We start from the raw sequence: 13,439 nt of genomic DNA, 5'->3' as shown, positions 1-13,439 counted from the left end.
TGTCATTCTATTAGTTCCTTATTTAAATGATAGATAATAAGGTTTCAAATATGTAGTTTAATGTAATAACATGAGCATGTATCTATTTATGTATGTTAGTTAAAAATAGATATTTAAAGAGCGAACGTTGAATGTTGTAATGATAAAAATGATCATTTGAAAGTTTAAACGCCAAAATATAGTTTGGACACTAAGTTGGAAAAAAAATATATATAATTAAGAGAAACATTAAACTTTTTTGAAGAGTCAAAATAAAATCCATTTTCGTAAGGCTAGCGTATCAAGCCTTCCAACTAATGGGAGATGTCAAGACTTTTTAACACTATTCTTAAGTTTCAAAATTCAGAATATTATCAAGTTAAACATTGTATCCAATTTGATATATGATTCTCTAGTTCACAAATCTATAAATGGTATAAAGAATATAATTGTAAAAAGACATTTCTTAGTAATTTAATATATATATTAGTCAATCTAATACAAGGATTAGTGAGAGAGAAGGGGATTTAGGATAGATAGATACATAGATTCTAACCTAAATCTTGATAAAACCCTAAAAGACAAAGGGTTAAAGTAAAGTTTATGAAAAGAAATAGTAAAGAAAGATTGAGGGTGAAATGGGGTGTGTGTCCATCTTTAGTGGGAAGAAAAAGGGGGGATTTAGGGTTTTTATTATTCTCAAGGTTGTGGCTTTTAGAGACCAACACTAGAATAATTATACTATATTCTTAATACATCCTCCCTTCTCTTTCTCCTTTTCCCCTTGTCTTCCACTTGCAAGACAATTGGCATAGACACCTTGGTTGTAGAAAGTGAAACTTAAAGATATGTTTGCTTAGTGGGATTGTGGACCTTCAAGACTTGAGAATACCAAGAAGGGAGCTTCTGGTTATTAATTTTTTTCTAAGGTAGGTATTGTTTCATTTATTTTTTTAATAAACATATGTTGTTGTTTTTTTTAGTACTTTGATAATAAAAAATGATAATAGAGTTCTTTAATAACTTTTTAATTAAAAATCATTGTTTTTTTTTAAAAAGTAAGGGAGTAAAAAACAAATAAACAAACAAACAACTACTATTTTCTCAAAATTCCATCTAGGATAAAGAGAAGAATACTACATGGAAAAATATTAGTCTCGATCAAAGAACACCTTTGAGAGGATGTCAAAGTTGCAATAGTATGTCCTTTGTCACACTATGATCTACGTACTTAATTCAAGTATTCTCTCATTTACGTTAATCTTGCATTTAAAGAACGCTCATACACATGGGAAAGTTATGCATCGGTGATTTTTAAAACGAAATTTTAATGAATGGTCTAAATTGACTCACTTATAAAAACTTAGGGTTTAAAATTTATACCATTAACAATTTTAGGTTTTAATTGATACACTTCTAACCTTAACTAGTCATATTGTGGTTGCTTGACATTTGGTTTAAATCATACTAATGATCCTAATTTTTTTTATGTGTTCATCCATGTTCATTTTATCTTAGTCTTCAAACTTTTATTAAAAAATTGATCATTTATAGACTGTTTTTTCCCTGTGATTTGAACCAAAACCTCTTGGTCGCTGACACATTCACATGTCAATTGAGTCATGTTTATTATGATCTTTTTTTAAAAAAAATTGATGATGTGAAAATTTCATTTAAAAATATGAAATTCATTATTAAGTTAGTTTTAAGTGATCAATTATATGTTTGAGAGTAGGGTTAAACACGACAAAAATTATTGCCGTTTTAAAATTACAAATTTTGTTGGCAATAACTAAGATATAATTTTATATCAAAATATTATGGGCTAAAATAAAATATTTTTAAAGTCTCGCGATCAAAACAAAATAGACAAAATGTTATAGATGGACAAAGTTCATTAGGTAATATTCTCAATTTAATAGCTAATGTGAACAATTATACATGATTTTTTTTTTTTTTAACTGACATGGACTTAAGTTGTGTAGTGTAGTCTTTCAAGCCTCATTTGGGCTTTCGGTATCTCTCTCCTTGGGCCCAGAAATATCCCCTTAGATTACGAAAATGAAAAACAAAAACATGTGACCATGTTTGAATTTTCAATTAAAGGAAAAAAGAAAAGAGAAAAAAACTTCGCACCATAATCATTTGATTTTTTACCATTAAACTTAAAAATAATAATTTATTGAGCACAATTGAGAATATAGATATCAATAAAATAAATTAAACATAATATGTAAATTAACAAAATATAAAACAAGAAATTTCTCTAAATTCTCCATTTTTATTTTGCCCAATGCGTATCTTTCAAAACCCACCAAATGTCACTATTTATTTATAGGCAATTTGACAGTAAGAGGTAGATTACATGGACATTAATAATGTGTAATATTGGGACACATGAAAGTGGCATTTGGTGGGTTTTAAAAGACAAACATTGGGCAAAGTCCATGAAAATTGGAGAAAGTGAAGAATTTGGATGTGCAATATATGTTTCAATTGTCCTACCACAACATAGTAAGATAGGTCCTCAAAGGAGGTTAGGAAAATATCTTGGATATGATTCCCTGTCAATTATCAAATATCTCAAACCTCTAACGGGTGATGTATTTACTACACGATTTTCTGATTGTCATTTTAATGAGACAAATTTTCCAACATTAGGGAGAGGAATTAAGAAGTTGGAAAAAAAATTACATGGAATGCATCGTTATTGTCTCATTTAGATTCTCGTACAGATCAATGTGAACTTGAAGTTCAGAAGATAATTCATTTGCAAAATATAGCAAACCAGTTACCAGATGCATTTAATAGATGCAAAGAGAGTAACAAAATTACATATACCAGTTGCAAATGTTCCATAAAAAATTGATATCCCAATACAATAAATATCACTAATGAGTCTCAAACACGTTAGAAGCGTGGTAGACCAGTGGGTTCCAAAGATATAATTAAAATAAAAAAACACTTGGTTGAGGATATAAATACCCATGAATAAATTCGTGACATAACTAACGAGGAAGGTGAAATACATAAAGATAATAATGAGATTTCAATAAACTATGTCATGACAGGAAAGAGATGGAATTGGACTTGTGTAGTTATTGACAATATTTTTGCGTATAATGTTGCTTTTGATATTATATCCGAAAATGAGGATTCTGAACCAAAATCTGTTGAAAAATTTCGACAAAGAAAAGATTGGCTTCGGTGGAAATAAGCAATCGAGGAAGAATTAAACTCACTTTCAAAACGTCAAGTTTTTTTTACCAGTAGTTCGAAAACCATAAGGTGTCAACCTTGTGGGATACAAATGGGTATTCGTGAGGAAAAGAGATGAAAACAATGAGGTCACAAGATATAAAGTAAAACTAGTTGCACGAGGTTTTTCATAAAGACATGGTATCAATTATGAGGAAACGTATTATCCGGTGGTGGATGCAATTACACTAAGATATTTAATTGGTCTGACTATATGTAAAAAGCTGGACATGCATCTTATGGATGTAGTCACAACATATTTATATGGATCTCTTGATAATGATATTTATATGAGAATCCCATAAAGATTTAAGTTATCTAAAATATATAAATCAAGTTCTCAGGAATTGTATTCATTAAAGTTAAGAGATCACTATATAGATTGAAACAATGAGGAAGAACGTGGTACAATCGCCTAAGTGGATATTTGTTGAAAGAATGATATCAAAACAATCCAATATGTCCATGTATTTTTATAAAGAAATCACGGTTAGGATTTGCTATTATAATTGTATATGTTGATTACTTAAATATAATTGGGATTCCTGAAGAGGTTTCAAAGGCAATAGAATATCTTAAGAAAGAATTTGAGATAAAAGATATTGGAAAAACAAAGTCTTACTTGGGTTTGCAAATTGAACATTTAGCAGATAAGATATTTGTTCATCAATCAACTTATACAGGAAAAAGTTTTGAAAAGATTTTATATGGACAAAACACATTTATTGAACATACCAATGGAAGTTCATTCACTGGATGCGAAGAAAGATATATTTCGACCTCGAGATGATAATGAAGAACTTCTTGGTCCCGAAGTACCATATCTTAGTACAATTTGTGCACTTGTGTATCTTGCTAATAATACAATATCTGATATTGTATTTTTAGTAAATTTATTAGCAAGATATTGTTCTTCTCCATAAAAAAAGACATTGAAACGAAATTAAACATATACTCCGTATCTCCGATGAATGATTGATGTGAGTTTGTTCTATTCAAATAAATCAAACTTTGATCTAGTTGGTTATGCAGATTCTGGATATTTATCTGATCCACACAAAGCTAGATGTCAAATAGGTTATCTATTCACATGCGGAGGAACTATTATATCATGGCGGTCAATGAAACAGATCACAACGGATACTTTCTCAAATCATGCTGAAATTCTTGTAACACACGAGGCTAATCGAGAACGTGTATGACTGAGATCAATGATTCAACACATTCATAAAACATGTGATTTGTCATATAATAAAAATCTTCCAACAATATCATACAAAGACAACACAACATGCACATCCCAAATCAAAGGAGGATATATTAAAGAAGATAGAAAAAACATATTTCACCAAACTTTTTCCACACTCATGATCTTAAAGAAAACAGTGACATCATTGCACAACAAATTTGTTCGAAAGATAACCTAATAGACATATTTATAATGGCATTACCTACTGTAATATTTGAAAAACTGGTGCATAACATTGAAATGCGGCGACTCAGAAATCTCAAGTGATATTTCCATGAAGGGAGTAAATATACTTTTTAGGAGTATAAATTATATGAAATATGTATTCTTTTCCTTTCACCAGGATTTTTTTCCCCATTGAGTTTTCTCCTAATAAGGTTTTAACGAGACATATTTCATATATATAATGGGCATGTAAGAGGGAGTATTATAAATATTATGATATATAATAGATGCCTATTAGATGCTCATCCTTAGTGTCCATTAACTATGTGTCATGCTCTCATTTCCTAAAATGTTGTCCATGTGTCTCAACATTACACATTATTAGTGTCCATGTAATCCACCTTCTACTTGCAAAATTGTCTATAAATAGTGACATTTGGTGGATTTTAGAAGACACACATTGGGCAAAATCCATAAAAATTAGAGAAAGTGGAGAATTTAAAGAAATTTCTTTATTTCATATTTTGTTAATTTATGTATCATATTTAATTTATTTTAATGTTTATATCATATTGTATTTATTTTAGTATTATATTTTATTGGTATACGTGTTCCCATTGTGCTCTTCAAATGTACAACACAAATTCATTTATTGAGAAAGCTTCAAAGGTGTAATTTTTTATCTATTAAAAAGATTTATTTTAAAAAAATACTATCTTATCTTACCATATATAAAAGGCAGGATAAAGGAGAATCTTTAGGTTCCCAATTAGTCCTTAGTTTTTTGTTAAAGAATTTTCATTTTACCCTCATCACACCTCTCCATTGTGTGTACGTGCCTTCAATTCTCTTCAATTCAAACTCTCCACAAAAAAACACCTCATTTATGAAAAACGTCAACTCAAGTGAAATCTTGAAAGAAGGCAACTCAAACGAAATCTTTCATCCAAGAGATAAGAATACACACATATTCAAGACCTCTCCATCTATTGACGTAATCGATGATTGGCTCTCTTTTTCGCTACTTAGTGTTTGTCAACTCTATCATACTAACGATGCATTTAATATAGTATATATTATTAAGCTCCCATTGAAGTATTCTAATTGTTTGGGTATTTCTTGTACTTAGGTATATTTCGGCTTATAAACACCCTAAATCTATGTAGTTTATCCAAGTATAACGTTTATATTTGGATTTAACCTATGATGTCTAAGTGATAAAACCATTTTATTACCTCACACCGCTCATGCACACTCATAAAACCAGTTAACAACGCTCAATATCTTGGCTATAATCCCCAGGTAGCAAGTGTTATGTAAACCGTCAACTTAAGTACCTCAAGCCTTAGACAAGATTATAGACCGATTGAGTTTGTAACCGTGTTTTATAAGATAACTATTAAAACAAGTTGTTATTAAACTTAAATGAGCATGCATCTTATCTTTGTTATAGATTTTAAATGTCTAATTCATTTTATAACACTTATAAAACTATAGACATACTATAACATACACTTAAGCATCCCATACTTTAATATAACAATTATATTAAACTTATGAAACTCTAAACATGCATAATATATATTATAACTAATTTATAACATATGTTAATGCATGAAATGTGCTTTCCTATGGTGAGATTTCAAATCAACATTACATACAATATGTGCATACATGTTTGAATTAAATATAACATACATCGCATGCATAAATATTTTTAAAAAAACAACATTGATATGGACCAACTTTGGCATCGTAAGTAAGTAATTAGGCAAAATATTACAAAAAAAAAAAAGCCTCTGGACCACTCGACGTAACCCGAACCAGACCCGAATCGCCTGAACTGACCCTCCAATGCTCCAAAAGATGTTGAACCAGACCAAAACGGGTTGAATCGAACTTCAAGCCAATCGAATCGATCAAACCGGTCCAAACCTGAGAGCCAACTTCTTGCGCGCACATTAGGCTGGGATAAGTAGCGTTACGATGCTTCATCCCAATGCTGCAATGCCTCGGTCTTCAGAAAGAACAGTATCGCAACACTGTATGGGCAGTGTCGCGATGCTGCATGGCAGTGGCGTCTTTTTTAGTTTTCTCCAACTGACCTTACTTGCTTGAATCTTAAATTACAACCTAATTTTAACTCTATTGACTCCAATAAAATTACATACCCTTAAACACACATTAAGACCCATCAATCAAAAACCAATTACAATTACAACATCATAATCAAAGAAGAATCTAATGCCAAAACTGTAAGAACATCCACATCTGTCACATAACATGCATCTCAAGAAATTCACCCACCAAACTCAAATTAACGTTAATTGAGTGCTTAAATCATGCTCTGATACCAATTGATGTAGTAAACACGCAAAAGGTGGAAGCTAATAGAATCTTTAAGTACTTTAATGACATTAATTTAAGTAACAAGCATGTTAAGAATAAAATTTCAAAATAAAGAGGGTTTCAGTTTTACAACCTTTATAAAAATCCATTTGACGCTTGCAATCTCCACGAAATTGACCTTCAATTTCTTCAGTAGACCACCAAGAGTATCTTCTCTACTATTCTTAGCCTTGGATTGAGTGGTAAAACTTTGAATTGAGAGGGAAATCGAAGTGGATTGGAGAGGGTTTGAGAGGAAAATAATTTTCTGAAGAATTTTCTCTAAAATTTTGTTTACATGCCCTTCAAACGTATCAAATTGAAGTATATATTCAACTTAACCATGAAAATACTAATTCAATCAGCTATTTGACACTTCAACTAACACTTAATTAATGGGCTAGGTATTAGATGTGTTGGGATTGGTGTCATAATTCTCCCGGAGTCTCGTAATTTGTAAACTTTGTACACATTGTTATTAATAAAATAAGAGTTATTTTATTTACATTTACTCATATCCAATAAACAAAGATCTATAGTTATTATATATAAACTTAAGCATGTATATGAGATATACAAATGGATCATGCCTTAAGTAATAACCTAAAAAGGTCGTAGTATAAGGATAAATGAGGGATAGCTTATCTTTATGACACTACGGATACGACCCGCTTTGTAAAGGTTTACAAGTGTTGTGAACTATTGGTCGGATTCTGACCATTCATGTGAAGACATGTGAGCGGGTGTGTCCTATACAAAGAGTTTATATAAGACCGGACCACGAGATGATTCGTCTCTTTATATAACGTCGTTGATACTTGAGACATATATCTCACTTAAATGACCATAGGTGACATGAATTTAATCCTGAGTGTTTTAGGAACTCCTGCCTTTGAGGGCGGTCCTTTGATTAGTATGGGTGAGAATGGCCAGATTGCCAACTCAACAAGCCTACATTTTTAGGGATTTGTCTGATTGAGGAGCTGAAAACTCAGTTACACAAGATGAAATTCACTCCTTCCCCAAAGCAGGGGTAAGTAGATAGATTGCTCCTTAAGGGCTGATTCCGGGTCTTGAACATAGTGGCCACATTCTCTCTTTGGAAGAGAGGACCCAGTCATAGTAGGACTATGACTTATTGTTCATTAGAGAAATCAGTGGTACTTAAGGAGTTAGATGTAACTATAGGGGCAAAATGATATATAGGCTCAGTTGTACTTACGAGCTATCTGTGAAGGGTTATCACACTGTTGATTGTTTGATATGGACACAAAAATATATTTGTAGTGAGGAGAGTGTAGCTGTTGGTCTTTAATGAAGTGTCCAGCACTTAACGGATGGTGGATCCTATGACTAAAGAGTTTAGTTAATTATTCACGTACCATTGGAGCTTCAAGCTACATGTCTATAAGGTCCCCTTGGTAGCTCAATGGATTCAAGTTGCAGTTCTTGGTGTTAGTTTGAAGTGTTCAAATTAACAAAAGGAAATTCAATTATATATGATATAATTGGTGTGATGTATGAGATACATCAAATGGAGATTAATGTAAATATAATTTACATTAAGTACCATAAAATAAGAAAGGAATTATGGTTTGTATGTTTCATGAGATGAAATATTAAAACTATAGGTTATAAATAATAATATGATAAGTTGGTTATCATTTTTATTTATAATATATTAATTATTTGATAATTAATTATTTTTTGTTTATCAAATTGAGTGGGAGGTTATTGGTGGTTTTATGGTAACCGTGAGATAAAAAGGAAAATTGTTTTCCTAAAAATTAGAGAGTTGCCACTTTCGGAAAAATAACTCACGAAGAAAGCTATCAAGTGAAAGTGTTTCACTAAGCGATAGCTCACAGAGACTAAACGATCATAGAGCTTTAACTATACGATAATTCATTAGTTGATCGTAGCTAAACGATCGAGTGACTAAGTCTATACGATGGGCTTCCATTTACTAAACGATCAAGCACATCGTCTATACGATAGAGCTTTTTATCCCCTCCACTTGCTCGATCGTCTGCGTGATCGTTGTCCTCCAGTCTCTTCCTCGAGCCAAGATCATATAGAGCTCACAACTCCTAGATTCTCACACTGAGAATACCAAGCTAATCATTGTGGTGGTGTCCTCACTCACTTTATGAATCGAGTTGGACTCAATTGGTCTCGTGGAGGAGTCGTTCGTGTTGGTGATCGTGTTGTTCCGATCATTGTGTTCGAGTGTTGCTGTTCTTGGACTATTGGAGATTGATCGAGGGAGTTTGAAGAATATTTCTTCAAAGGTGCGCATACTCTATCCATTGATATTTTTGTTAGCATGCTATAATTTCTTGTTGTGCATGACCTGTTAGTTTTCGTTCTTGTACTGTAATTGTTTATGTTCAACTCGAATGGAATTTGGAACGATTCTTTCGCTGCTCATGGAAATCCTCATGTTTGATTTCCTTCAAGATGTTGGAAAAATACACTCAAATTCAAAATTTGGGACAAATCCACTTTGAATCATTTTTTTCAAGTTTTATTTAATTTAATCTTTAATTTAATTTAATTAAAAATAAATTCAATTTCAGAAAATTGAACTTTTCAATTTGAAATTGATTTAATTTAAATAACTAATTAAACAAATTCAATTAATTAATTGATTAATCGTGATTTAATATCAAATATTAAATTAATAAAACACCTAGTTCAAATATGAATCCTCATTCATGTAATCAATATTTAAATCATTATTTAAACATATTAAACTCTCCAAATACAATCAATTTCAATAAATTTAAACGTTAATTATATTAAATATAATTATCCAAACCCTAAAATTGAATTTGAAAATTCATTCAATATTTAAATCCAAGGTTTAATCTTTTACGAGCTAATTGAGGGACCTTTGGACCAACAGATCATAAGCTCCAAGGATTTGAGATTAATTGGTTAAACTCTTTAAACCGAAATAATCAATATTCGTTAACTACTGAGACATACTATTATAACTCATTAGTTGCACTCTCCTCACTGTAGATATATTTTTGTCCACTTGATTTAACCATAGGCCGTTCTTATTTACAACTATGTCAAAATTACTGTTTTACCCTTGTAAATACATCTTGTTTCTTAAGTCTCCACTAATCCCCTATTGAACAATTGGTTTGTAGTTTAACTAATAAATCATATCCCTCTATGTCACGAGAGGGCGGGGCCCATTTGTTCAATTTCAGGAATCAATACTTAAGGGAACAACCTATTTGCTAACCTTAAGAGGGGTAGGAGTGAGTTCCTTCCTGCAAGACTATGTCCCAACTATCTATCTGGTTTTATCCCCAAAATAGGAGAGTTATTGAGCGGTGATGTTGAACCACTCTCACCTATGCAGATCAAAGGATAATCCCGAATAAACAAGAGTTTATAGTTAATTTAGGATTAAGATCAAGTTACCTTGGGTTATCGATTTGAAATAGTCAGTTTTAACAGTATATGATTGTTATAAAGAAAAAGAGACTATTTCGCGGTCTGGTCTTATGCAAACGTCTTTTGTATAAGATGTCCCCCACTCGCATGTCTCCACATAAATAATTTCAGGATCATGTCGTTTGTATCAATAATACAAAGTGGGCCGCATCCGTAATGTCTCCAGGATGAGGTATCCAATCTCATCCATATACTTATAGACCTTTTTTGCTATAAACTAATATTTGATCCTCTTTTATGTATCTACATAAAGTTAAAGTATTAATACTATAGCCATGGGTTCATTTATTGGATTTTATAAACAGAATAAAATTTCAATAACACTTTTATTGAATACAGTTTCAATAATACATTTATTACAAAAAAATATATTATATTTAAACAATACGAATTGCGAGTTTTAAGACGTTTTCAACAGGTTGCTCTTCAAATTGCTGGATCTCTTTGGAGCGACCACGAGTAATTGGTCCCATGTAAGTTGTTGGAATGTATGCCCTAAAGCCTTGTAGTTTTATGTTAATTGAATCAATGGTTGATTATTTTATATGCAATAATCTATTGAAGAAAAAATCCAAGGTTATTTTATGTAACTTAAACATGTATGTGGTAGACATACAAGTGGATCATATTTAAGTAGTAACTTAAATGGTCTGTAGTATATGGATAAGATTGGGTGCCTTATGCTGGTAATACCACTGATATGGCCTGCTTTGTAAATGTTACCATTGTTGTAAAGTGTTACAAATGATCTGATTCTAGTCATTCATGTGAAGACATGTGAGTGGGGTATCCTATACAAATAGTTTGTATAAGACCAAACCATGAAATGTTAAGTCTCTCTTTATAACACCATTGCTAGAAGAGACTTACATTTCACTAGGATGACCATAGGTGACTTGACCTTAATCCTGAGTGAGTTGTAAACCCTTACCTATGATGGCGGTCCTTTGATTTGTATGAGTGAGAGTGGTCAGATTCACTAACTCGATATGTCTACCATTTTGGGGATTCTTCTGAGTGGGGAGCTGAAAACTCAGCTACACAATATGTAATTCACTCATTCCCTGGGGTAAGTATATGAATTGCTCCCTTAAAGGTTGATTCCGAGTCTTGAATAATGAGGGCCCTCACCCTCTCACTGGCTAGAGAGAGGTCGAGTTATAGTGGGACTATGACTAGTTCATTAGAGGGATACGTGGTACTTAAAGAGTTAAATGTAACTACAGAGGTAAAATGGTAATTTTGACCAAACTATACTTACGAGCAATTTGTGAAGAGTCAACACACTATTGATTGGTTATATCCAACATACACATAAATATATCTACGGCGCAGAGAGTGCAACTACCGGTCTTTAGTGGAATGATAAACAGTTAATGAACGTTGATTAATTTGATTGAAGAGATTAATCAATTAATCTCGTATCATTATAGCTTCAATCTGTAGGTCCAAAAGGTCTCATTCTTAGCTCGATAAGAACTAAAGAGAATTAAATTAATTTTGGTTTAATTTGAATTAATTAAAGGAAATTAATTGTATAAGATATAATTAATATAATGTATGTTGATATATTATAAAATGTAACGTATGTTGATACATTATATGAAAGAGATAAGTATTTGAATATGATTCAAGTATTTATTACATGAATGAGATCCATATAAAAACTATATGTTAAAATTAATTTGAATATGATTCATATTAAATCTATATAGTTTGATGAGAGAGATTATTATTTGAATATGATTCAAATATTATTATATGAATATGATTCATATAGAAACTATAGGTTAAAACTAATAAGAATATGATTCATATTAATACTACAGTTATATGAGAGAATATAAACTATATGTTATATTATATATGATATAATAAGCTATAGGTTATATATTATATAAGATATAAGATATGGTATTTAATTATATTAATGTAATATAATTAAAATTTAAATGTCTTGAAATTAAAATTAAGTATAACTCCTTGGGAGTTATTGAAGTAGTTATTTTTTAACTTCATTCTCTCAATTAAATGCGTGGTAGAGAAGAAAAACAAATGAGTTGGTTTTTTATGTGAAATGAAAAAGCAGAAGAATGGTTCTCTTTGTAAGATCTCTTCCTCTATAACATTCATCTATGAAAAATTCCCTCTCAAGATCTCTATTATTCTTCTCTTACCAAAGTCCATAGGCAAGCCCACCACTATGTCGTTGGTTATCTCCTTGAGAATAATAAGGAAGACTCTTTTGTGGTGGTATTCGGTGTTGCTGATTTTGGGAGAAGCAGAAGAGCTATCACAATTCATGATCTATTGTTGTGGAGAGGAAAAGTGAAGAAATTGTTTTTTCGAGGGTATGTATTTATCTTATCCTTTTTCCTCTCCAAATGCTAGTAGAAGTATGCTTAAGATCTTATATTTATCATTGTTTCTGTTTGCTCTATTAATTTAAGCTTATGTAAAACGTATTTCAAAGACAAGTGATCGCTCGCTTCCGTTGCGAGAAATCAAATCCCTTCATAGCATCATCTGAAGTTTTGGGAGCATTGCCTTTGGACAACATTTGATATTGTATGAAAGAAAGAAATGAAAGATAGAGAGGTCCCACCGGGCGTGTCAATTTGTTCACATGAGATTTTAGGAGAAATTTAATTCATGGAATTGGAACTTTGTATTTGTATTAATTTTTTTAATATAGTGAGTACAATCTCTAATACGCTATCCTTCGATGCTTTCTCTAAAAAAAAAGATAAACTTTAATCTTTAAGTTAGTTGATCTTCTTGGATGATCGACCTTTGGGCTTAATGATCTTCGTGGAGGGATCAACCTTTGGGCTTGTTGATATACTAGAGGATCGGCCTTTGAGCTCGATGATCTTCTTAGAGAACCAACCTTTGAACTTGATGATCTTATTGGAGAATTGACCTT

This window comes from Benincasa hispida, chromosome 1 (assembly GCF_009727055.1).
Source record: "Benincasa hispida cultivar B227 chromosome 1, ASM972705v1, whole genome shotgun sequence".
NCBI lineage: Eukaryota > Viridiplantae > Streptophyta > Magnoliopsida > Cucurbitales > Cucurbitaceae > Benincasa > Benincasa hispida.
The sequence above is the reverse complement of the archived record's forward strand: the minus strand, read 5'-3'. Positions refer to the sequence as shown.